This window comes from Nanorana parkeri, unplaced genomic scaffold, assembly GCF_000935625.1.
Source record: "Nanorana parkeri isolate BGI_ZX_2015 unplaced genomic scaffold, ASM93562v1 scaffold569, whole genome shotgun sequence".
NCBI lineage: Eukaryota > Metazoa > Chordata > Amphibia > Anura > Dicroglossidae > Nanorana > Nanorana parkeri.
The window spans coordinates 954,589-981,683 of NW_017306837.1; the positions used below are offsets into that span (position 1 = coordinate 954,589).

The 27,095-nt window shown below is 40.0% G+C and overlaps 1 protein-coding gene across 2 annotated transcripts in view; it reads left to right on the plus strand.

Annotated features, from left to right (window-relative positions):
- The window catches only part of TMEM2 (transmembrane protein 2), an 88,552-nt gene that overhangs the window by 6,070 nt on the left and 55,387 nt on the right, over positions 1-27,095 (plus strand). The window lies entirely within an intron of this gene.

The window sequence follows — 27,095 nt, forward strand, 5'->3', positions numbered from 1 at the left end:
AATTAAGTACTGTGCTTATTCACTGTCTAGAGATGATTATACAAGCATAGACTTTGCAATATCCTGAACTTCCCCACTCAGCTGATGAGTCCTGTCTGATACTTGCTTAGTTTTGCACGCAGTATGCAGATACCAATGGGCACCTGAGCTGCTACAGGTCTCCTAGGGTTGCAGTACACCAAGGCTGACCACACCAGGGGCTGAACTAGAAACAAATGCTCAATTCCCCCATATATGCTAAGCAGTGTGCATGGGGGAACCCCCTCTGCCAGTCTTTTGTATTCTGACAGCTGGCACCTGCAGCTGGCAGAATAACCAAACAGCGACTGCAGCTGATTGGCTGTATTCACCGTTCGACCAACAATTTTCAGCGTGGCTGCTTCAACAAAAATCTATTGGAAAATCGTCTTCTGTCCAACAGATTGGTGCCGACAGGGCCACCCACGGACCGGAATTCGAGCAGTGTACGGCCAGCTTTAGTCAGCAGCTGCAGATGACAAAGCTTCTGGCAGGTTTCACTTTTCAGTGATTCCTCCTGTCTCTGTGTGTAATTGTGTAGTAGTAGTCAGTCATGGAGTGTGAGGTTGTTGTGTGCTCATTCAGCGGCCAGGCTTTTATGTGTGTGGTAGAGGTAGCAGCTGGGAATTGGGGCTTCTCTTCTGTTGTCTTGAACCATTTTCTCTCTATCAGGCAGATGTCTGTACTTGGTGGTCTTCACATAAGATTATTATATATTTATATAGCGCCAACAATTTGCTCAGCGCTTTACAAAATAGTGGAGACAGTACAGTTACAATACAATTTGCAATACAATACAGTTTTAGTACAATAGGGTTGGGAGGGCCCTGCTCGTGAGAGCTTACAATCTAGTAGGAGGGGCAAGTGATACAAAAGGTAATCATTGTTTGGACTGAGTTATTGGATCAGTATGGCTAGTAATGGGCACACACTCGGATCGGAAAGGTCATGGCAACTGTAGCCTTGAGTTTGCTATATGCAACCTGTCCTGTCTTTTGCTGCTGCAAAGTGACATTGGCTTAATTATACCATACATTTTAACATTTGAGTGATGTTTGCGTTGAAGAATGACTGACTGGTGACCAGTACAATAATAAATCAGTAGCAATCACAGCCAATTTCCAGTATACTGGGCATTGTGTAGTTTGCCTTTACAGTTGTGTTTTTGAAGGTAAGGTAACAGTTGCTTGATTTAGATGAGAGATATGTTCGTTTTCTTTTCCTCTTTGAACATTTTCAGGGTTAGTAAAAAAGGGTGATGAGTTTGGAGAAGACAGGAGAAGTGAACAATCTAGGACAACATAGCTGAACTGGAAAAATTCACCATTTGAGCTCACTTTCCAGGTCAGCTATGTTGTCCTAGATTGTTCACTTCATCTCGTCGTCGCCCAGAAAGAAATGACACGACCCTGCAACTCCTGAACATCACAGCACACTCTCCTCCTCAATCACCTGTCAAAGCGAGTGCTCACCCATTCACAGGTGAGTTGCATACCACACACCCCCCACCTTGTTCCTTCCGCAGTCATTGCGCTAGGTTGTGGCGCTTCCGTCTCCACTTTTTGTTTTTGCAGCACACGCGTCGCGACACCCCAGGCCGGACACAACAGAAGCCACACACCAGCACAAGCCCCCCCAAAAACTTTTCTTTTCCCTCCTCCTTTTAACAGCATGTTTGGATCACTGCAATTTCCCCCATTACCTGAATTCCAATTTTAACTTTTTGACCGTGTCTTCATTTCCCTGCCCACCAACTCAATTCCCTCCTAACCTCCCCCGGGGAGCGATGTACACGGGACAATACTTTCAACTTTTTCAATTTAGATTGTTCACTTCTCCTGCTTTCTCCAAACTCTTCACCCTTTTGTGAGTAACCCTGTATGTTTGGCATTTTAAAGGATGTTTGCAGGCATAAAAGATGTGTTGGTTGATGGTCAAACGCCTGCTGCTTTTCAAGAATATGGATTATCGGTATACATGTAAGCAAGCATTGCAGTAGAAATATTCATTTGCCTGAATATATACATTTCCTGATGGATCTTTGCACAGCAAGCTCTGGTTCACTTACCACAAGTATTGGAGCGATGGCACTCAGAAATAGAATTCCTTATTTCAAATGATTTGCAGATGTGTGTGTTTGTCCACGATTAATAAAAACTTGGACACATTCAGAAAAAGGAGATATTGTTACTGAAAGAAAAAGAATGCATGATTCTACAGTTATCGCTGTATACTTTTGTGATACTTCAAACTTTGCTACTCAGATGTTTTCATTCTTTGATACATTGTTGCATAGCTATATAGGTAGGACAATTGAAACAAAATAGTACATAAGCCATTAAGAGGACTGCTATTGTAGATGTACACTCTGTTTTCTTGTACTGGACCCCAAAAATATGTTAGGATCCTATGTTTGACACTGCATTATAGCATGTAGCTAAGTGGGTAGCATTGATTTTTTTGCAATGCTGGGCTCCTAGAATTAGTCTGTTCAGGAAACACATCTGATTGATTTTTTTTTTTTTCTCTTCCCGATGTTTATGTGGGTTTTGTTAGCAGCTCTGTTTTCATTGTACAACGGATGATCATGCTTGTAAAGTATTTGGAGTCTACACTGCTTTAGAATATTAGCTTCTTCTGGGCAGGCCTAGAGCTTAGTGGCTATGGACAGGGAGGAGGATCTTTGGGCAGGCTCCTAATCAAGAGCTAAGCTAAGAGCTAAGCTCCCTAGAACCTAACTACTAGTGCCTAATGCCCATGGTCATATGATGGAGCACAAGAGCTAATCTCCCTAGAACCTAACTACCAGAACCTAATGCCCATGGTCATTTCATGGAGAACCGGAGTTAGGGAGCACATAACCAAACCTAATGCCCATGGTCATTTGATGGAGCACAAGAGCTAGGCTCCCTACAACCTAACTACCAGAACCTAATGCCCATGGTCATTTCATGGAGAACCGAAGTTAGGGAGCACATAACCAAATTACCATATTAATGCCCATGGTCATTTCATGTAGGGCCGGAGTTAGGGAGCACAGAACCTAACTACCAGAGCTTAAGGTCCATGGTCATTTGATGGAGCACAACAGCTAGGCTCCGTAGAACTTAACTACCAGAACCTAATGCCCATGGTCATTTCATGGAGAAACCAGAGGTAAGAAGCACAGAACCTAACTACCAGAGATGAATGACCATGGTCATTTCATGGAGGGCCAGAGTTAGGGAGCACAGGACCAAACTGCAGAATTAGAGTGCTCCATGAGTTTTTGAGGTTTGGTTTGTTATTCCAGAAAGTTTATGCACATGCAGAAGGGAGGGAGGAAGACAATACCAGGACAAGTTATCCAACCTGTGAGACAGATTATTGCGCCAACACTTCCACCTGCGACAACTCATAGAAATGACCTGCCAACTATAATATATATTTGGGTAGGTTTAGGGAGCTTAGGTTTGATATGGTATGTATATGTTTGTTGGTAATCCAAAGAGCAGACAGGAGACATGGATTTTGGATTCTGAAGAGGTACTTATTCTGAAAAGTGGTTTTGTCCTTCTGTTTTACAATTCTTTAGGCAGGTAAAAACTTCTAGAGGTATTTTAACTTAATTAGCTGCTTGATTGGGGTAACCCTTAAATATACCATATCCCCACCCCCTCCCTCCCAAGTCTGAGATTTGGATGGAGCAATTGTTTGGGCTATGTGCACACAACCATATTTCCTGCATCACAATGTATTTTATGTCTTTATTCATTTGAGGGGGCTGCATCCTTTAAATCATTGAGACCCTCTAGATTCGGGAACGTGTAGCTTTATATCAGTACCTTACTTAGATCTGGACTGTTGCTAGTTCCTATAGGTAATACATAGCAATCCCTATTTTAAGAACTTGCTACAAACATGGAGAATTGAATTTGGTAGCGTGTATTCTGGATGGTTTCTAGTCCACTTTTTTGAGTTTGTTAGCTTGTTTTGCATTGTCTTTGAAAACCTATAGGCTTTATAGAGTACACATGCTCCTCCATTTAGCACTGGAAAAAACAAAAGACATGTAAGCAGCAGCGGTATGTGGATATAAAGAGCTTATATGTTTTTTTTTCTTTTTGCTTGACTGCTTAGTTATGCCAGTTAAATACCAGGGGGCCATAAGAGTTGGCCTTTACTGACCTAAGGTAATTGAAAAGCGTCCAGAACTCAATCATAAACTGCCAGTCTCACAGACAGAATGTTAAAGTGCAGTCTGAACAGGGCAAAGTTTACTCACCAAAGCACGTAGTCATAATAATGTCTGGCTGGCATGTAATAAAGTATACTCCGGTCGAGTGGCAAGAGAGGAAAAGGGTGGCTGTATACGGGCTGAAAAATACAAGCAATATGAATGATTTGGGCATTGCTTGCAATAATGTAACTGTACAAGGGATAAGAACAGATTAGTAATGTGCATTGGGAGTTCTTGTTCTTAGATGCTGATATCTTAGGACGTGCTGGCAAATTTTTGCAGCCCGTTTTTTTTTTCAGAGAACAGAACTGCTTACTTCAGAGTATACTGCATCCATTAGCTGGTTGAGACAGGTAGAAGGACATGTCGGGACCATTGGAATCCAGATTAACGTAGATAGCCACCACTCTTCTTTCTGAGAAGATTCTGCTAGTCTATGGTTTGTCTAAATGATGACTCACTCTGAGATGTGGTCATTGTGTGACTGAATCTTCCAGTCGAACAGTGTCCATACATGCTGTAGCACTCCTTACCCGAAATCCCAGAATGTTAATGGGTGCTCGAAATGACCGCAGATGGTGCCGCTCACAGTACAATTTTTAGAATGTAGATGTCATCAGCACACCAGCACGACACAATGCAAGTCAGTGCAAATCCATTTTATTGATGTCACTCAAAATGTCAAGCGCTTTAAGGGCCGCACAGGGTCCCCTTCATCAAGCTCAGAGATGATGTGGTGTGCTAATGACATCTACATTCTAAATTGGATCTTCCAGTTCACCCAGTGGATAGAGATTGTTAAGGAAAGTCAAAAACCTTTGTCAGATCATCATTCCAGGTGGGTACCTTTATGTCTGAATTTGATCCATCTGGGCATTTGGTATTGAAGGTGAATAAGATTGATCTGACGGCAGTATAAATGACGGCAAATACAAAGATGACCATCAGTTTTGATGTGTACACAACAGGTGTCAATGCCATCCTGTGTGCAGGCAGATTATTAATAGGTCAATGACTGTCATACTGATTTCTAGAATTGATGTCTTAAAGGAGAACTATGAGGTGAGTGCTTTTCACTCACTGCATATTTCTAGCCAACCTGTGTCAATGAGACTGTCACAGGTCGGCTCAGTAGATCGGGAGGTAAGCGAACACATACCGGCGTTCGCTCACCTCTCGATCCTGTTACGGCTCTCTGCCGTGACAGGGGAGGGGCTGGATTTCCCCCTCCCCGCTCCGATCCGCCAGCGCTGCCTGGCGGAACGGACGGGGGAGCGAGCTGTCAGTCACGCAGCAGATCCCGGCACAATTGTCGGGATCCGCTTCAGCTGCGGCGTTTCAGTATACCGCGAGCTACAGCTCGCCGTATACTGAGCCTAGGGTGACGGGAGGACGCTAGTTTGTGTCCTCCCGTTACCCTAAGGAGAACCCCATAGTTCTCCTTTAAAGTTTATATAAAGCTAAAACTTTTTTTTCTTCTAGTTTAAAAAAAAAAAGGAATTGTTGGGACCCTTGTCCTTTTTTCTTTAAATTTTTTCTGTTCTGTTGGTGATTTCACCTCACTTCCTGTTCCAGAGACACAGTGGAATTAAAAGGATATCTCACACTGATGGGTTATCCAAAACAAATAAGATGCTCATGGCTGACATAGGCCAACAGGCTCTCCCTTTTAACTAAAATATTGGTTAGATGGACTGATCCTTTTAGGCTTGGCTATCGGCTCAGGAAGATATTTGCTTCCAGTTTGAGTTTTTTTGTTTTTGTTTGCGCTGTCCCAGTTATATCTTAATCCTGTTCCAAACTGCTACAGTTGTCTGTAAGTTTGTGTATTCTTTTCACGTTCATGGTCCTGTTCAAGATAATGGAAAATTCATTTGTGCTTTAAAAGCAATATTTCTGAAAAGGAAATTGTTGACATTTCCTTAAACAATTCAAAGTTTTGCTCAGGAAATGAAGTAGTAAAGTATGAGTTACTGAGGCACTTACTATAGCGATATATGAAAGCCTTACTATTTGGTATTATCATTCATTTTCTGGATTTTTCTCCTACTGTAATGTGCAGTTGTTTTGCAGCAGATCTAACTTGGATTTGCATTTCCATTCATATACTGACTTAAGAGACCACTGTACTTTCAATAGAAACTCCTGTAATCGCCCCACCCATCCTGCGCTAAACTGCACTAAACCAAAGCCCAACCAGTCTCTTACATACCCCAGTGCAATTTTTATTCCTTCTCCGAGAAGAAATGCTCTTCAGTTCCGGGCTGTGCCTTGAGCCCTCGAAGACTTGTATGGAGCCTTACCAGGAGCCTTCGGTGTCCCGATACAACTGTATTCCTTTTGTTTTTATCAATGGATATTTTGCTGGCTGCCAGAAATTCACTGCACAGAGCATTGACTGAGGACAATGCATTATGTGTCTAAAACTGGCCATACACTATTATAAAACTGGCCATACACTATTATATTTTTTTGTTCAACCTATAGGTTGAACGAAAAAAAGGTAAACGATTCCTCAAACAGCATGGGTGGACGAATCTCCCATCGGGTTGTTGTATGGTGTGCCGCTGTCCGAATACCCAAGCAGTGATGGCAGCTGGTTGACTGCTGTCAATGTTCTCCCCAAGATTATTCAAACGCTCTCTGATTGAAGGATGCTGGAAGGGTGCTGACAGGGCCACCCACTAAACTAATTTTGGCCGGTTCATAAAGATGTATAAAACATTTATTAAACAGTTCACACAAAGTTGCCTTAGGCCTTTAAAGAAGAACTACCCCTAGCATTAATGGCATCTAAACTCTGCTACATCCCAGTGCAGAGAATCCATCTTTCCTTTTAAAGTGTCATTACACATACAGTAAAATAATACAAAAAATAAATAAAGAGCCAACAACAAATTATACAAATATGGGGCTTTTAAGGTGTCAAAACAAGGATGAACGAACCACAAATGCATTATATCGAAAAAATCATGTATTTATTGAAAAAGATCAAATAAACATCTATAATCAAACATATACGGAATCTCAGAGTGAACTAAAATATACAGCCACACCAACTGCTTCTATCAGAGCATTATACCTCTTTGGACCACATCGCTATATTACGTTTGACAAAGTAGTTTGAACCCCTCAAACATCAATGTCCTGATAACACTTAACTGAGTATATATTATCATCATAATTTGTATCCCTCGAGCATTCATAAACGTGCGATGGGTCCAGCCTTTTACGCCTGCCACCGAAGCTTCTTCAGGAACCTTAGAGGCAGCCTTTCTCTGGTGTGATGGGAGACATGGATGGCCTTGCCGGAGTAGCGGTCTGGGAGATTTTACAATTCGGTATTCATGGAAGGTTATCAAGTCATTCTCATCTGCTCCCCACTCCCACATGTCTTCTGGGTGATGAGGGACTTACAAAGAGTAAGTAGCTTACTTGGTAGGAGAAAATGTGTTACAGGCTTCGTTTTTCTCCCACCAAGTAAGCTACTTACTCTTTGATCCATGGCTGATATGTGTTCATTTGCAGCATTTCATTGATAGCACATAGTACTTAAAGTGACATTAAACTCTCAGATTTTTTAACATAAAGATTATACTGTACAGTAATACCTTGGTTTACAAGTAACTTGGTTTGAGAGCGTTTTGCAAGACAAGCAAACATTTCTGAAAATGTTGCCTTGATATACAAGCAATGTCTTGCAATAAGAGCAAAATTTTGTAGAAAAGCACCACCCGAATAAGGCTGTAGCAGTGCGAGCGATGAGACTGTTTAAGGACAATGCAATGTCACATTGGATAGATTCCTTGTTAAGGTTTCATGAAATGAAAGATTCCATTGAGTCTAGAGATAGCAGTGATTCCATTAGTGATAGTGAAAGTTGTCCTACACAATAATCCTTCTCTCTCTCGTCCCCCTCACACCAGCCACGAAGGTACCAGTAATTGGTTTATTTTTCTTTATATTTTGTACAGTATTATATTACAGACAGTATTGTAATCATTTTATATGAATATTTTTGGGTTGTGGAACAAATGATCTGAATTTCCATTATTTCCTATGGGGAAATTCGCTTTGATATACAAGCGCTTTGGATTACAAGCATGCTTCCGGAACGAATTATGCTCGTAAACCAAGGTATTACTGTATATGACAGCTAACATCTGCACATTTTTTTTCTATGAATTGGTGGGATTATGACGTCATTGTGATGTCGGAGGGTGTGTTTATTGGTGTTTTATGCAACTGTCTGTCTATTTATACCTAGATGCGATCACTGTATAATTGTCAATGCTAAAGCCTGATGAAGGGACCCTGTGCGGTCCCGAAAGCGCTTGTTTGGTCATATGACAAAAAACTTCAATAAATGAAGCTTTTGCTTTCTTAAAAGGACTGGTGTACTGGTGACATTTTCTATAATTTTACATCTTACTGGTACACACTGGTACACACAAGGGTGGCTCCATAGGACACTGCAAGTGAAGGGAGCCACCCTAAAACAGGATATCCGAGTGAGCTGATTCTGCAGGTAGCTAAACATTTTAAACATCAAGGCATCAAGGTGCAGCATCCTTTGTAAGTAATTTAATCAGCATTTGAAATAGATTAAAAAGATTTTGACTTTATTATTACTATAAGTACGAAAATGTGTTGGCAGAGTTTCAGTAATGACAAAGATTTCCTGTTGTTATCAATGTCCTGTTATTTCTTCGTACCAGTCTCTTTTGGGTTGTGTATGTGCGCTTGGGTTTCTAAAGGCAATACTGAAATGAATGAGCTGGTCACACAACCCTCTTAGAAATTTCAAAGGCTTACAGTGGTTGGGTGTTTACTTAGTTTTTAATATCTGAGATTTGCCTCGCCTTATCCAAGGCTGAACTCCTGTAGAGTTCCACAACCCTATAGTAAAAAGTGTAGAGTAGAACAAAACAAAGTGGAATCATTTATGTCTTATTAATGTAGACAGTGAAGTACAAAATAAAGCGTGCCATGTTCTGCATTTTTGCCTATTTTGCTTTTGAAAGGCTGCATAATCGCTCTGCACAATTTCCTGTGAAATATAGGAAGTGCCCTGTAAAGTGATAGCTGTGAAACTCACTTCTAGCAGCAAGTGTATTTTGGCAGTTAACTGAGAAAAATACTGAAGTCACATCTGACTGCAGGGTTAGATTACAGCTGCTGGACAGGATGAAAGCGTTGTCTCAGGATTGCATTTGGCGTCGTAGACGGCATGCAATCCTATATGCAGCGCCCCCCACCTATATTCTATATGGATATCATGAGGCACAATATTGCCGGGGGACATGGCTTATCCGTGGTCCACTCTGGCAAAATGATTCCTCTGGCAAGCACCCCTGTCATCTTTTTATATTGCTGTCTGTGTTCCTGTTGGATAATTTTTCCTTGCATTCTCTCCTGGTGACAACATAGTCACCAGGTCAGAAAGTGAGGAACAGATGGGCTGTTTTCTCAACAGGGTCTGTTCTTTGTCAAATAATCCCACCAAAACATAAAACCCAAATTGCCTCTAAGAAAAGGACTAAAATGCCAGGAATTAGTCATAACTTTGTGTACTGATCTTTGTAACTATTTCTGCAGTCGTTTCATCTTCCATGTCACGTGGATGCTTTTTAGTTAGAATTGTCTATGATGTAGCGTTGTCATGGGGCATGTGTTGTGTTTGAGGTGTGATAAAATAGTCACTTCTGCGTGCAATCAGGGCAGGAAACCGGCTTTACAACATATGCGAGCTCTGCCTACACTCTGAGACATCGATGTCCCCTCAGGCACTCAGCAGGTTATTATATTGAAAGATTAGATGTAAAAAGTGCTCCCGTTGCCCTGACCTGAGCCCCATTTAACATCCATATGGAAACAGCAGCCTGCTCAAAATGATGAAATATAAGTTGCTGCTTGGAAGGCTTGGGCTGGTGTGTATTACAACCACAGCATACATTCCAGTTCTGTGGCTATATTACTCTCCACCTCTGCTGTTAGACTCAGTTCCTATAATGTACTTTAATATGATCACTAGCGTTAGCATGGAAGTAAGGATCCTAATGAGGAAGACTTCTCCTGAACTTGGTCAAATAACATGACAGATCCCATGATAAAGCACAAGGGGCATGTAGTAAAATATCCAGATCGCGTCTCTCTTTAGATTTGATTTTTATCCTTTTTTTATTTTATTATTTTTTATATAAGAAATAGACAATAAAACTTGGATCCCAATATATGGTATGCAGAAAACCAGCTATACCTAGCTAGCAGACTTATGACTTTGTTTCAAAGTTAAAGTGACACTAAACTCAGGAGTTAAATCTTAAATATGCATTCAAGTACCTTAACTACTAACAGAAATGTACCTTATTTGTGTATCACTCGGCTGTAGGTCCTCAAATCGCCTCTGAATTCATGGTGACACTGCCCTTCCTTCTGGAGAGTGGATACTTTACTTCCCCCATGGTCTCTGTGTGTGTCGTAAAGTAGCCGCCACTCTAAACTCACTCCCGTAATAGACTACAGTCACATGTTTGGTTAACTCATTTGTATTGGGATTGTAGTCCATCACTGGAGTGAGCTTGGAGCGGCGGCTACTTTACAACACACACAGGGACCATGGGGAACAAAAGTAGTCACCCTCCAGAAGGAAGGACAATGTCAGCACCAATTCAGAGATGATTTGAGTATCTACAGCTGAGTGATACACAATAAGGTCGAGTATTGTAAATAATTAAGGTACTTGAATGAATTTTGAAGATTTAACTCCTGAGTTTAGTGTTCCTTTAACTTAAATATAACTGATCCGTGATTGTGTTGCCACACATAACATATGTTTTGTTAATGGAAGTCAGGATGGTCAATATGCATAGGGTTAAGATCACAAGTGTTTCTTAGTTCATTTTCCGAGAGACCCCATATTGGCAGTGACCTAGGGCTGAACGGGTCATTAAAAAGGCCAGTTTTTTTTCTTATGGCCCATTAATACTGCATTAACATACGTGTAAATGTGTCCTTATAGTTTTACTTCAAAAACACACTGAACTTGTAAGCTCTTAGGGGCAGTGCCCCCCTTACCATCTTTCTTGAATTGTATTGTGATTGTAATGTCTTCCTTATATTGTACGAGTATATACGGTATATAAATCTAGTATAATAATAATAATAATAATAACTGGTGATCCAACCACAGAAGAAAGAATGGGAGCTATACTTGAAACTCGTGTTCATGCATTTACATTTATGTGTTGGACTGCGGGTAAACAGACAAGTGTGAATGAACATTAAGGCTGGGTTACACTGTTCCGTGTGCATGCAGTGGGCCTAGTAATGCACATTTATAGGTGTGAACAGGCTCATAGAGTTTCCCATTGTCTTTCACACTAAACTGCAGCACACAGATGTGAACTAGCCAAACAGGAATAAAATGGTAATTTTACTTACAAGCAAAATGCTTGGTTTCAAAATGGATAAAAGTATGAATAAGCCTTTAGCGTTCTCCTGTTTGGGGAAGCCTGTGGATGTCAGTGTCTCTCACCCATCTTACTTTATTATTATTATTATTATAGACAAAGTCCACTTTTTGCAAAAAAATCAATAAATGCACACATTAAGAAAGGATACCAATGTGCATGTATTGAATGCAAAGCATGGTAACCACAACTAGATTGTTGTGGTTACAGGCGCAATGTTCTGGCTCCTGCAGATTCTCCCTCCTGAGGTATGGAGTTTCATTAACATGGATGAAAGGAAGTATGAATGAACGAATGGACTGCACTCTTCCGCAGTGGCTTACGGGACTTGTAGTCACTCCATACATAGATCCTGTTGAAGGATCTGTGAGTGGATGACGCGGCAGTGAGGGCAAAGCCAAGCACAGCTGTACCAATTTTAAATACATACAGAACCCCAGGATTATGTTACATGGGTAGGATGGTGTGACTGTTACATTCTGAATATGTGTAGAATATAAAACATGGTCAAAAAGATGGAGTTTGTCTTTAATAGTTCCCTGGTACTATGGCATCTCACCATATCAAAGTAGAAGCATTCTGTCTTCAGAATATTGCCATATAGACCCACTGTTGGTTAAATGTATCCCTTTATCCACCTCATAAAAGGGAAGGTGTCATGAAAAAAAAAAAAAAAATGCCATAGACTGTGCTCAGCATAGGGCGTATGAGAACTATGAGCATAGCATAAGGTGTTTACAACACGGTACAGGAAGTGGTTAATTTGAGTTCTCAAGTTTTAACTTCATAAAATCTCCCATGCTAGGATAGGGACCAGGCAGCAAATGCCTATAACCTTCCATTTGTCTACTATGTATAAGGTAGAAAAGCCTGCCGCTTGGAGCTTGGAGCATAATTACAAAGCCAGATGTCTGTTTGTAATAGAAATGAACTCTGCAAACATATTTAGAAGAAAATAAGTGTAGAATAACTACATGATATGCAATACGTGGCTGTGGGGCAGGAGTTAATAGACAGGGATATTTTTAGGGCTTTCTTTCTTCATTGTGGTTTCACAGGTATGCTTTCCACACACAGTTGCCAATATGTTATTAGCGTGTATTTTTGTGGAAAATGTGCAGGATCTTCCTCTGAGGAAAAACCTCACAGTTGTGGAACACAAGCAGCCCAGACATGTAGGGCCTATTGTTCAGTAGCTGCCCCCGGTCCACCGGAGCACATTGTTGTCATCAGCCCACAGTTGCTTTAAAGGAATTTTGTCAGGTTTTTTTATATATATAAACTTTTGACAGTTATATTAGCAAAGTGGATGGTTTTTATGTGAAATATTTAGTTAGTATACTAGTCTGTGTTTATATGGCATAGATTCAATAGAAAGTATGAAAATAATGGAAAACCTCCGCATTCTTTTATATAGGGATGCAGCTAATGACTATTTTCATAATCGATTATTTGCCCAATTTTATTTTTTCAACTAATCGATTGGTTGTATAAAAAAAACAACCAACTAATCGATGATGAGAATAGTTGGCAACTATTCTCTATCGATTTAATCGATTAGTTGTTGCAGCACTAGTTTTATAACTTGGTTATAATAAATACTTTCTTTCCATGAGAATCTTGTCTCATGTATCATCATGAGACCAGGTTTGTCAAGCGGGTTTTGATACCATTAAAGCTCCAGCATTGCTATGTTGTATAATTTGTTTAGGGGTTTCTTGCCACCAGGTGCCAGGGCTTTTATAAGAACATTTAGATTTGAAAGTGACACTAAACTCAGGAGTTAAATCTTAAAAAATGCATTCAAGTACCTTTTTATCTGTTAACAAATCTGTACCTTATTTGTGTATCACTCAGCTGTAGATCCTCAAACCATCTCTGAATTGGTGCTGACACTGTCCTTCCTTCTGGAGGGTGTCTACTAGAGCCACCGCTCCAAGCTCACTCCTGTGATAGGCTACAATCTCACATTTAGTTTAATAATTTCTGTTGAGATTGTAGTCCATCACGGAAGTGAGCTTGGAGCGGTGACTACTTTAAAACACGCACAGAGACCATGGGGAACAAAAGAAGCCACCCTCCAGAAGGGAGGACAGTGTCAGCACCAATTCAGAGATTATCTGAGGATCTACAGCCAAGTGATACACAAATAAGATACATTTTTGTTTGTAATTAGGGTACTTGAATGCATTTTGAAGATTTAACTCCTGAGCTTAGTGTCACTTTAAGCTCCAGTAGGGCAGGGGCTGATGGGAGTAGTTGTGCATATGCTGTAAAGAGCCGATTAAAGGATATGTAGACCCAAAATAGTTATTTTTTATATATAAAGCTGGAAATTAAACTATAAACCTCCAGAGCCGAAGGAGTTAAATCTCTGTGGTAGTGATTTTATGATTATTACCTGTTGATCCTGTTAGGTGCTGCAGTGCCTCTTGGATTTCCAGTAACAAAGTGAGCAGTGTGGCAACCGTGTGTGAATCACAAGAGTGGCTGAATAGAACTACACATTTTTTGGCAGGTAGAACCGTCCACATATGATACATGTATATCAACTATGTCTCCATTTTAATAAATTAAATCTATAACCAAACCATCTTGTAAAGTCCTGAGCATTAGAAGCTACTGGACGTCAATGCATTCACTTATTTGCCATTGTTTTAAGTGGTACTAGTTCACATGCCTGCAATGCTTTGACGTCCATTTTTTTTTTAATGCTTTGATGTGTATTATTGATGACAATGAATATGCATGATTATTGATAACGTATGCCATAAGCATGTAAAAAGCACACAGAAAGGTGTAAATCCAATTTAAATAGATGGATCTGGCATAATCTGTGCATTTCGTTTTTTTTCTTAGTCACACTCGTATATTCCATGCAACTGCCTTTCCTGATAAGACAGAATAGTTCCAGTGAGTGGAACATATCTTGTTGTGACATTTGCATTGCCTTATATAGTTGGAAAGTCTGCAGGCGTTTTGTATAGAATTGGGAATAGGTTTGGTCTCAACAAGTGTTGGATTACATTCATGGGAATGGGTGAAGCTGTTAAAGTGTTGATTTATATAAAGCTGTTTGGATTTGTCTTGTGAGGACCTTTCATTTACTATATACACTTATATTCTGCTTCAGAATCATTGAATATTATCCTAGTGATTTAATAAAAGGACACTATAAGCTGCAGTACAATGCCACATTTGAAAACTGTTACATTATCATTGCTTGCTGCAAGCAATGCATGATGGGTTATGTGGTCTTGCGAAATTGAGTTTGCATGACATTAAGCTGCAGGAAAAGAGACACAAAGCACACTGAGAATCCAGGACGTTGGTGAAAGTGATGGTCAGACAGAAGGCAGTACTCGCTACATAAAAGGGATTTTTTCAAGTAAGCTTTGATTGTATTATCAAAAACAACTCTAGTATGTATTCCTATTACAATATTCCTATAACAATATTGACGTTATAACAGGATGGTATATGCTGGGACTTTACAACTCCTTTTTAAGTTGACCTAAGTGTATAATATGTGGAAAGCATAGAGATTTAGAGGTTTCCATTCCAATCTTGCAGCTGTTAGATTTTGGGTTCCATTCCCAATTGCTTGAGCTTTCTATGGGTGGACTGTGACTCCTCTAGATACCCAAAACATAGAGGTAAAATAATATAAAAATATGTACTTTTGTGTCTTTTTGATATCATTAGAAAAAGCCCTTGTCAGTTTTTTTTCTGCCTATGTCTCAGGGATTTCCATTCATTTCCTGCCCTAGAGACATAACAGCAAGTGAATGAAAATGTCTTTAAAAGTGAAGGGAATTTGCTTTGTTACAGTTGTCAACAAGCATCTTTCATGAACATGTTAGGCTTGCCACTAGAGCAAATTGCAGTGGGTGGCCCAGTGGGTAGCCCTTCCACCCAACATCCTTTGATCTGAAAATCGAAGGAGCCAGGCAGAAACTTCTCTCTCGGCCATACATTAACTGCAGCCAGTAAACTGTAGTCACTGTTCAGGTATTCTGACAGTGATATACCCGCTGCTGTCAAAATACAGTAGCCCAAACAACAGCATGGATGGGGGAATCGGTTAGATTTTTGTTCTTTCTTTCAGCCTGTAAGCTGAATGAATAAATCTACTAGTGTATAGCCAGCTTTCCATCTCGCCTCTTGTTCTGATTTTGGATTTCCTTTGTCACAATGGTCAATAGGACAAATGGACAGGGTGAATCTCAGGAATCTCCATCCTAAACCCTAAGAAAAAGTGTTGACTATAGAAACACTTTAACAACATAGAGAGGAATTTATTGAATCTGGAGCATGGCAACCAATCAACTTCTCTTTTTTTTTTTTTTACAAACTGAAAATAGAACCTGATTGGTTACTATGGGCAATTGCTGTAGATGCCATCTGCTCCAGTTTTGATCAATTCCTCCCATTGTATTGTATACATTTATGGCAGTAAGCATGCAAAGCTTTAAAGCCCTTTATCTCCTGAGAGCCCCATGCTGGGACTGTTAATGGCTGCACCAAAGGAAACATGTGATCATTGGATTGTGCTTGCACATCTGACTGTTTTCCATGGCTAGCTTAGAGTAAATTGTAATGTATTTTCAATGTCATGTCTTCATGGTACATAATATTACCTTTCTTCTCTAGAAAAGCCTCCCGTTTACCTGTCTGATCCTGGTTACTTTTTTGTAACCAAATTCCCCCTACTTCCAATAAATATAAGATCTAAAAATTGGGAACAGGTTGCCATGGATTAAAGGTCTGTCTGACTGGAAGTAATTAGCAGCTGGGTGGGGAAACTGTCTGAGACATCTCGTTACCTTGTTTATTGAATAGTCTTGGTGTGTAGTGAAACTATTGTGGTACTGGGATTATTGCTACAGTTTCTGACCACGACTCATGAGAGAGTTAGCTTGTTCTTTCAGACTCTGATTTCCTTCCAGTGTTAACCATCCTTTGACTAGATGCATCTTTTTAAATATTCCATAGTAGTAAACTAAGACCGTAAAGAGCTGATTCTGAGCCAGATATGCTCTGCATTATATGATTTTCTACATAAATAAGGCTTCCTAGAGCTGAGTAGCTATCATAGCTTCAAGAATTGAGAAAGAATAAAACCGTGATTCTTTTGTTCTGAGTAAAAGATTAATCATGATTCCCCTTCCCCCAGCCATGCTAACATCCCAGTATCGGTAATGACTTTCCCTAGGGTACTGAAGAGTGGCCATTGATTCTCTGTTATTGTTTTGCTCTTTGAGCACACCAACCTAGCTCTGATCCATTAGCATCGGATCTACGTCGCTTGGTAATGTATGACTATCTCTTTTCTTCCAAATATTAATAATTATTTTATGTTATGGTATGGCATGCTATGCATTGTTTTCTGTAGCAAATTGTAGTGGTTTCTTTTTTTTTCCGTCCTAATTTTCCATAAGCTGGTATACAGCTGAAAGGAACATCATTGCTAATGGTAATTGAGTTATTTAGCATGGACTCAGACAGAGAGGTCACAGAGATCCCAGGATCTTTACTGTAAATCACAGTGTGACACGGATAGATGTGTCAAGGCAGGATGCCAGTGCCCTACCTTTGTCCATTCCAGACACACCTATGTCAGCAAGGAAGGTTTGATGTTCAAACGCCCTTTTTTATAGACCAGTTTGTACTTTGTCACATTATGCTATTCATTTTTTTTATAGTTTTTATGTTTTTTTAAGCACTGCTATATATATTTAGGCTTTTTCTTTTTACAGCAAAGAGCAAAACACAATAAAACCTATAGCAGTCACAATTTCTTGGATTGGACTGTGTGTGAATATATTGCTCTTGGTGTGAAATGTTCTTTATCACTGCATTGCCTTATTAAATCAATTGAATTAGTAAGTTAATACTATATCAGACGTTTGTTATATTCACAGAGCAGAACATGTATGTTTTGGGTCATACTGGCCATTTATGTATATTTAAGCACACTGGGGGGAATTTATCAAAGCAACTGCAACAGTTTTAGCCTCTTAGATCATTTTTTTTATGTGCAAATGTGTCTTTTAACATGTGCCCCTGTTTTCACCTGAGCTTACACTACTTTTCTAAGTGCACATGTTTTGCACCTGTTTTGACCAGAGCTTGCACTACTTTTCCTATTGCACATGTTTTGCGCCTGTTTTGATCTGCACTTGTTCTGGGCTATCTGAAACTGGAGCATCACCTAAGAAAACAATCACAACTTAAGAAGTCCCCATGACCACTTCTTCAAGAAGTGACAGTTAAGCTTTTTGCTGGGAGTTAGAAGTCTTCTTTCTTGGAGTCGATTTAAACTCATTTATGAACAACATTACACTAGCAACATAAATCTGGCGCAAAGTGTGTCAAATATATTCTGTGCAAGTTAAAACACTCGCAATTGCTATTATAAATTTCCCCCAGTAAGTGTAGACTTGAAAGGCATCTAAGATTTGAAAGGAAAAATAACTTTAGTAATACATACAGTAAATCCATTCTCCTGCATTGTTACTTGTTGTTTTGTCCACATATCACCCTATAGTATAGGTAGATGTTCTCTCAGTTCCCTGCATGTTGAAGTCAGCGCTTTCTTTGACCATACAATCGCTCATGCATAAAATCAAGTTAATGCATGCTCGCTGCTTTCCTCTACTGATGTTGGCATGGTAGTGCTGGAAAGCTTGTGTGGCAAGAGCTGCCAACAGCAAGCAACACTGAGAAGTGCTTATTCTGGCATCTTAGGCCTGGTTCACACCTGTACATTTTGTAGCGCGTGCAAGGCTCTATGAACGCTCTACAAAACGCTGAAACATGAAAATCCCATTGTTTTCTATGGGTATGGTTCACACCTTGCCGTATTTCAGCCCATCTGAACGCGCTACAAAACGTCCTACGCCTGAAAAGGTACATGAGCTTCTTTGCGGCGTTTTTGTCGCGCATTTCCATTGGGATACAGCCAAGTAGCTCTCGAAAACGTGCGTCAGTCGCGCGTTTTTTACAGCGAATCGCGGTAAAAACGCGCGCGACAAACGCGCATATTCGATACGCCTAGGTGTGAACAGAGCCTTAGTGATGCCAAGAATGGAAGCGGCAGTGTGCAGACACAATAGATGCACATGGCTTTTCTTCTTGAAATACAGGCTGGTAGACTGCATTGTTGGTGCAACCAAGAAGAGGCCTGTGTGTTGCTGGATGACAGAATGTGCATGTCCAGCCAAAACTTTTTTTTAATTTTGCTTTCTGTCCCTATTGCACTTTTTACTTCCTGTCTGGGAAGACCATTGTTATTGGAACAGGAAGTATGTTAGAAACATAACTGGTGTCGTCTTCAGATCCCTAAGCACAGTTTCTCTGAACGTCTTGCTGGGGAGAGCATGCTCCATGTGCCAAGTCAGAAGTCACAAGAGACCGCGGCTGTCCATCTGTTGGCTTTGAGGAAACAGGAGGTGGGAGCAGGTGAAGGGATTGTCTACCCATTGATGTTCAATATTATTCAGATGAACCATGTCCAGCATTAGTACTTGCTTTCCACGTCTTATTCTGCCCTGTCTGGCTACTGCAAGACCCACCAAACCCACTCCCTGACTGGTCATAAAGTTGTGTCGTATATAAAATGAGTGATGTAATAGAGAGCTAGCATCATGTTCTATGGAATAGAACAGAATATGATGGAAAGTGTCAAATTTAGTCTGACTTGACTTAGGGTTAAAGAGAACATAAAGTGTAGTTTCAGAGCACACAGGTTTTTATCAGATGACAAGATCAATATGTGTTTTATCGCACTTATCAAACCAGATATCAAACAATTCCAATAGTATATTTAACATACTGAAAGGGACCAAATAAGAAAAGCGAATTTTTGAGGTTTACATACCTTTTAAGGAAATACATTTCTTAGGATTTAAAGACTAAAGCAACCGTGCAACACATGTTCTGGATCATCTTTGTAGGAATATATTTTGGAGCTACCATAGCTGTTTTGGCTATATATACTTTATAGTTATGCAGGTTGCATAGTGCTGGCTCCTATATTTTCTAAAGCTGGCTCCTAGTTCTGGGTGAGCTTTGTCCAGGCTTGTTGTAAATGGACACATCTACAGCATAGTAGAGGCCATGCTGCTTCCAAATGAGAACCTTTAGGTTTCATGCTCACAGGTTAGGTGTTTTGTGTGCTATCATTTGAAAAGTGAACTTGTCTCTCTAAGTCCCCATTCACACATAGGCATACTGGGGACACGCGTTTCACGTTTTCTATTTTCGTTGACTGCGTGTCCCCATAGGTTTCAATGGGTTCATGTACGCGTGACAAACGCAGACAAGAAGCTCACGTTTTTTTCTCACTCGTTTGTGCTCGTTTTTTTTTTTTTTTTGTTTTTTTTAGCATGTAAATTTTTATTGAAAAGGTTTACTACATACATATTGTGCTCGTTTTAAAGCGCAATTTCCCGGCTGTGTTTGGGGTGCCATTAACTAGTAATGGCAACACAAGCGCATTTCATGTTTGTGCATGTTTTGGGTACTCGCATGAAAGTCTAGGTGTGCTTGGGGACTAGTAGATAGTGGTGAACACAAGTCTTAATACTCACTAACATTGTGCTGATGCTGATTAATGTTCCAACACAGAGGCTACAGACCTTGGTAAAGATAAGCAAATATTGTCTACATACAAAAGTCTAAATCATGTGTATTCTGACTTGATTCTGTACTTTGTCTATTTCTTCCAGACCTGTGCAGTAATCCAGTATAAAGATTTGTCTCTGTGGAGGAGCTTCCTGTAATAAAGACCAGTCATTGCTGCTCCCTCTCCTTATGCAGGGTGACTGGTCTTGTATCTGCCCCGCACCTGTCATTTTCTGTAGGCAGCCTGTAGTACGTGGACCTGTTGGGTGTTTTCTACAACTGTGCACAATGTCACAACTACTTTTACAAGGGAACTAGTATTGCAAAGCATTAATATCCTTTGTGGCTTTTAAGGAATATACTTAAATGATGGTCCTTGCACCCAAAATTCAGCTTTAAAATCTTCAAAGGCTGCAGACAGAAACCAAAGTAACAACTGAAACCCAACAAGGTCAAAACAAGTGTCAGTTTTCTGTTAACAGCTGGTCATTCGTTCAGTAAATTCAGACCCCTTCCCCCACTTCTGTAAAACATGTGTGAAATGGCTTCAGTAGAACCTGAACTATATTGTATAATCTGTTTTGTTAGTGTAAATTGAAATTTGAACCTTCATAGGCTAAAAGAAAAATGATTGTCAGTGGCTGGCGCTAATGCATTTCTAGCTGCACTTGATGTGATTTATGCCAGTTTTATGAGTAAGGTGCATGTTATTAAACTCTGTTGCAAACTTGTATGTATTATAATCCTACAACCTTTTCATGGAGAAGAAAATGACTTGTTATGATCTTTTTAAACTTGCAACTGTCAAACAACTGTCTAATTCTGCTGTTTCGTCCCTTGACCATAGCTGAGTAAGTGTTTTGATGGTGGTTGTGGTGGGGGGACTTGGCTCTAAAGAAGCAAGCACAGCTTTTATTGCTTTGGAATGTTGCAAAACAAACCAGAGAATTTGCTTACACGCAGCCATTCGGATTGCTTGTTGGTCTGTTGAATTTACTAAATATGCGTAAGGCCTCATGCACACACAACGCTAGAGCAAAATTGTATATTGCATATATGCACGTATGTATACACATATATGCGCGTATGCATTCACTTTAATCAATCCCAGAATGCATCATTCTGAAGAGAACATTTAATGTACTGTACATGCATATACGCGCGCACACACGCGTAAAATATGCAGAAATATGGAGCCTGGACGCATCTCGGGTCCATTTTTTTTGCACATCTTGACGCAGTGCAAATATACGGCTCCATACGCAGCTATGTGTATGGAGCTATTTATGTGCATATGCTGCATATGGAAAAAATATGCTGCGCACATCTATAAGCAGCGTATTGTATGGCAGTGTGAATGAGGCCTAAATAGTTGAGCAGAGATATTTAGGAAGGTGTACCAGACTGTTTAGAAAATATGAAAGGAGTTTATTGGTTTAGTTAATAGATTTTTTTCAGCTTTTTTATACATTAAAATCGTGTGCACGCCTGTTCACATTCTACAGTGTGGCAGATAATTCCGTAGATGACACCTGAAACATGGTTCTTTCTGAAGGCAATGGATGACTGCTGCTTTTCGCTAACTCTGCTTGAAATCTCCTGTGCAGCTGCACATAAGGTGTTCAAAGTCTTACAATTGTTTTTCTTTTAAAGCAGCCACAGCCTGAGCAGAAAGGCCTGTCCCCTGCCAGCATGGTGCAGAATGGGACCCTTGCCCTCTGTACCTCTCTGTCTGACGTGCCCCTGCTGACTCTATAGCTCTCCAATCTTTAATGAGCACAAGCTTTACTGATTGCAGATCTATAGGTCTTACTCAGCTGGGGGTGTATTTGACCTCTGTAGAGACACCACTGCTTCCCCACAATGAGCTACGGTCCTTATTAGAACATGCTGGCATGTTTTTAAAGGTTCAGGTTCTAGGACTGTTATCCTGATCTTAGCATCACCATCTTATGATTCGCGGACCTGGAACAAACATGCAGGATAGGAGATGAGAGTTTTCCCAACTTTACAGGCTGCATTACCATTGCAGGTCACAGACTGGCTCCATAGTAAAGCTGAGAGAAAGGGGGGCAGCACTAGAGCAATGGTAATGGTAGATTTCATATTTCTCTCCTGGATTTCTTACTTTTGAGGTTGGTTCATGATTGGTAGAAGGTGCCATCTGGGGTATGCACAGATCAGGTATACCTGCATTAGGTTTCTAATGTGGGTTACCAGTTCTGAATTCTCCTCCTGAAAAAGTGAGTTGCCTGGTCCACATTGTGGTCCACTGTTTTTGGTAAAAGAAACATGTCCTGAGAAATTAACGAGTCTGTCATTGCTGACCTTATTCTCAAAATGTTAGTTAACTGTCTATCTTCAGTACTTTGTCTTTCCTCACCTTTTTATGCTGATTTTATTTTGCTTTGGTTTGGTCATGAAATTTGTTGCTGTTGTATTTATTTTTTTGTAGAAATCTACTTCTCTATTGAAGTGTTTGTTATCAGACTATGAGCTGTGTGTCATACAGGATGTACACTGACGAAATCACCAAGTACAGAACTAGGATGTTTTTAGGATATGTAGCTGTAATAAAAACAGTAAATATATTATGAAATGTTCAGGGTTTTTAAACCACAGTGTGTTGGAATTACCGAACGCAACACAAGGAAGCCAAGATGGGCTGTGTAAGCATAAATAAGGACCAGGATGACCTTTTAAAAATAAAGATCTAGTATTCCTGGTTGTTATGATTTATTTATTTTTTATCTTTTTTTTTTTCTATTTTAACGTTCATTTATTTGCTTGATGACGCAATTTACTCCCCTTCATAACACCATTGACCATATACCACTTTTTGTTTTTTTTTCCAATTGAGTGAGAAAGAAAAATGATTCCTTTTTACAATCTAGTTGTGGAAATGAATTACTCCAGATCTAAAGTAAAATAAGTTGTAAAGTCAAATGTAAAATGTAAGTTGTAAATCTGATACAAAGGTAGACATTACTTAAAGTACATCCTAACAAAAGAAACAATCCCAAAATGTGATATAATGTGGCTTACCAGTCCTTAGAAGTGATAGCTGCATTTGTTTGTTTTCTTTTTCATGCTTTTTATCTCTTTGTTTTTAGCTGGTTATCCTGCCAATTACGTACTTTTTGTCTTAGAGTGAGAACACTCACTCTACTGTATCTATGTGGTCGTCGTAAGCCTGAAAGTGTTAGAACTACAGAATACCTCTTCTCCTTATGTTCGTAACAAATAGGGCAGGTGTTCTGTAGTTCACAGGTATGAACTGGGCAGGGCTGACAATACTGCAGAGTGAATAGGATAGCACCATATATCTGTCAGGGTCAACAGTAATATTTTGCCTTTTTAAAACGGATGTAACAAACCATTTTCAATAGTATTTTTTAACAGACAAAAGGGAGCAAATAAGAGACGTTCATTGTTGGGGCCACAGATATTAATTTTAAATTCCTAAGGCAAAAAAAGTTACCTCGTGTAATGGGATGTAAAATGTTTACAGTGCCTCTGTCTACTTGATAATCCAGTCATTAATTTGTCGAGTACTACTGTTGACAGCAAGTGTCCAGTGCTGCGAGTATGAGAGCTGCAGCCGCAAAAGTGAAGCATCCCTGACGTTTACGGACCCTTTCCTCTCCTCTTGTCCATCCACGGATAAATGGACCAGTGGGAAAGAGGGGGCTGATAAATGACAAACTCCCTTTGTCCGTTAACAGAATGCTTTTTATTGTGCGAATAGAACACAAGGTGTTCAGTGACTGGACAAGGAGAGAGGAGAGGTGGATAAATGACAGGATCTCCCCTTGTCGATTACAGAATGCTTTGTATTATGTGAATGGAACACAAGACGTTCAGTGACTGGACAAGGAGAGAGGATAAGTGGATAAATGACAGAATCTCCCCTTGTATATTTACAGAACACTTTTTATTCTGTGAATAGAACACAAGGCATTCAGTGACTGGACAAGGGAAGAGGAAAGGTGAATAAATGGCAGATCTCTCCTTGTCGATTACAGAATGCTTTGTATTATGTGAATGGAACAGAAGACGTTCAGTGACTGGACAAGGGGTGAGGAGGCTGCTGATAAATGGCAGGATCTTCCCTTGTATATTTACAGAACGCTTTGTATTGTGGGAATAGAACACAAGGCGTTCAGTGACTGGACAAGGGGTGAAGAGGCTGCTGATAAATGACAGGATCTCCCCTTGTATATTTACAGAATGCTTTGTATTGTGTGAATAGAACACAAGGCGTTCAGTGACTGGACAAGGGGTGAGGAGGCTGCTGATAAATGACAGGATCTCCTCTTGTAAATTTACAGAACGCTTTGTATTGTGTGAATAGAACACAAGGCATTCTGTGGATGGACAGGGGAAGAGGAAAGGGTTGGTTAATGACATGATGGCTTCACTGTTGCAGCTGTACCTCTCATACCTACAGTACTGAAAAATGGATTATAGAGTAAACAGAGGTGCTGCAAACATTTTACACTTTTCCTTTGCCTTAGGACTTTAAATAAATCTCTGTGGCTGGAGCTACCCTTTAACCCTGGTAACTGTGCAGGCCAGGTTCATCAGTCATTTTTCCTAAAAGCCAACTCCAGCAAAACCTAAAAGATATTTCTACAAACATGAAAGTTCACACTGAACATGTCAGATTGCAAAAGATTTATTTCTGCTATTTGTCGTTTCCATGTACATTTATCTTATGGTCATCTAGGTCGTCTTCCTCTGCAGCATTTCCTCTGAAGGGAAACACAGCAGATAACTCCTTCCAGTTGTTTTCCCCCCAATTGATAAATAAGAATGACTTCTCACTACGGGCAAGAGAAGAAAGTTTGCCTTCATTCCTTGGAATGTGATGATGGTGCTAATTTCATATTGTAGCAGTACATGTGTTAATATGTATACCTAGTGTAGATTTAAAAAAAATAATAAAACCAAGTTTTGGGATGGTAGAGCGCAAGTATGTTTCTTGTTAACTGATATGTTTATAGCAGTGTTAACAAGAATGTACCACTCCTTTTCTGAGAGGTTGTCCATCTGGCTTCACTTACCAGCAGGCCTGAGTGGTAGTATGCCTCGGGCAGCCCCATACCCAGATGTTCATAGTGTATGTATATGAGACATCAGTTTTCTGCAGCTGGAAAGACCTGAAATCTTATCGTTTTCAAGTACTGGATGTGGTTAACGAAAGTGTTTTGTGCAGAGATGTCTAACCGGCTGTCCAGAGGGACTCCTCCAATGACCTACATTTGGGAAGTGAGTTATTGCTTTCTTCTAACTATTTTCTCAAAAAAGAAAAGCAGGACCTTTCTGTTCACAGTTGGAAAGTACTTCTGCAGACTGTATTTATTTGTACAGAATACAGAATGGATATTTTGCTAGTTTATAAGTGAATGCCATCTATGATCCCATATTGCTAAGCATTATAGTTCCTGTTATGGATAATAACTGAGCTCCACACCCTTCTTGATTTTTCAAAGCAAAAGTCAGAAGTGCAGCCATTTTAGTCCAGTTACGTCATAGTTGGGTTCCCCAATATCTAGAATTGTTTTCTGGTGCAGCAGTCGTGCCCCTTATTTGTGTCTAAAGTATATGCAACCCCATTTTCTAAAATCTTATATAAGCTTTAAGATGATAATGTAATTTCAAAAGTGATTTTCATTATTTTTAAATCTGAAACGTTCATTAAAAAATTACCTGATGCTTCCATGAAGGTCCTTTGTTGAGGCATTTCCTTTTATAGGGGGACAATGCTCTAGGTTTCTCTTCCAATTGTGCTTCTGTGATGTTGCCCTGTCACACAGGCTTTGGATGGTGACACACTTTGCACAGGCATAGTCCATTATTGTCACTGTCAGGGAACCCACTCTGAGAAATGCCATGCAACCATTACTAGAGTGTATGTAGAGCAGAAGTGGCTACAAAGAGGCAACATGAGATCTACAGAAGATAGACACAACTAAGGATGAGAAATGACTTACCTTTTGGAAATTCCAAATGCCTGAATGTTATTCTGATCAACAAGCTTTATTACTTCGAATCACGGAACTAGGACCACTATGCCAAGAAAGAAAGTCAGAGAGCCCTTGTCTACATATTTCCTTGGCCAGAACCTGGTAAGCAAGAGAGCCAGGTAGATAGCATTTGGCAGCCAAGTAGAACCACGTAGCTGGAAGTGTCTATGTTTTTCTAATGATGACAGTTTAACTTTTTTTAAATGTAGTAATTTTCCACAGAATTAACAGTCTGGTATGTGGATAGATGTTTTGCATCATGAAGAGAACATTCAGTATCAATGACATCTGTATTTCTGCCCTCCTACTTGCTGATTGTTGTTATACCTGTCCCACTTGCAGTCACGGTTGCCTTGTAAACAGCATTCATTGTAGCAATTGGAATGTCATGTTTGTGCAATGTTCCCAGTTCAAAGCTGCAGACCCTGCCAAAGCTTGTCTCTTGTCAACTGCTACTTTTCCTTGTATGTCAAATCACTCAGTTTAACATCTGCTGCTGCCAGGTGTATGGGAGGGAACTGTCCAGCTCAGATGGTCGGGTCAGTAAATAAAAGCAATTTGTAGTACTCTTAGTGCTCAGTAGGTCATAGGTTAATTGGTAAGAAGACTGGAATTGGCATTGCCATTGAGCAGGTAGCTCAGAATCCTTATATTGTAAAGCGCTGTGCAAACTATTGGCGCTATATAAATCCTGTATAATAATAATAATAATAATAATTGTTTTTCTGA